Genomic DNA, 1109 nt, shown 5'->3' with positions numbered 1-1109 from the left:
CTCTCTCTCTCTCAGACTCTCTCAGTGTTATTATAAATGGTATGTTTTATATTTTCATTTTAAATCCCAAATGTTCATTACCAGTATATACTAAAGCATTTGACTTTCACATGCTGACCTTGTGTTCTGTGGCCTGGTTAAGCTGACATATTAATTCCAGGAATTTGCATTCCTCTTCGAGAATTTCCCCCATAATATCCTTTATAATTAAAGGTAGCATTATTTCTTCCTTTCTGTTATGTACATTTTATTTTATTGTCTCAGTAGCTACAACTTCTAGTGATAAGAAGTGGGAATTGTAAGCATATCATTGTCATTTCCTGACATTGCAAGAAAGTATCCAGTTTCTCACCATTAAGTATGATGTTAATTACAGATACTTTATTAGCTATAGGTTCTTTATCAAGCTGATGGCATTCTTCTATTTTTGTTGTTGTTTGTCTGGTATTATACTTCCCCCCTTCAAAAAAAAATGTCATTCTTTATTTCTGTTACAGTGTTTTTGATTTCTAGAATTTCCTTTTGATTATTCTTTAGAATTCCCATCTCTCAGCTTACATAATTTGTTATTGAATGTTGCCTATTTTTCCAATACAGCCCTGAATATATTACTCATGTTTATTTTAAATTTCATGTCAAATAATTCCAACATTTGTTTTAAGAAAAACTGAGTCTAATTCTGATGCTTCTTTTGTTTCTTTGTGTGTGTGCGTGTATATGTGCATATGTGTGTATTTCTAACTTTTTGGCATTCTTTTCAATTTTTTTGTTGAAAACTAAACATTTGTGTTATAGGAACTAAAATAAACCTTTAGTGTAAAGATTTATGCTAATCAGCTAGTAGTTGGGCTTTGTTTAATGTTTTCTCCAGCAGCAGGGGCTGGAGTCTTGACATCCCACTACTGTTCTTGTTCTGTCTTCCATCTTGACTTTGAACAACTTATTTAGCTGCAGTCTACTCTTATTAAACAGGATCCCTGTTTACGTGGCAGTACGATGTGGGGGAGAAAAGCCTAATGTAATCTTTTTTTTTTGAGACAGAGCCTCAAGCTATCCCCCTGGGTAGAGTGCCATGGCATTACAGCTCACAGCAACCTCCAACTCCTGGG

Source organism: Otolemur garnettii, unplaced genomic scaffold (genome assembly GCF_000181295.1).
Source record: "Otolemur garnettii isolate 467f Iridium unplaced genomic scaffold, OtoGar3 scaffold00200, whole genome shotgun sequence".
NCBI classification, from domain to species: domain Eukaryota; kingdom Metazoa; phylum Chordata; class Mammalia; order Primates; family Galagidae; genus Otolemur; species Otolemur garnettii.
Note: the sequence above shows the minus strand (reverse complement) of the source record.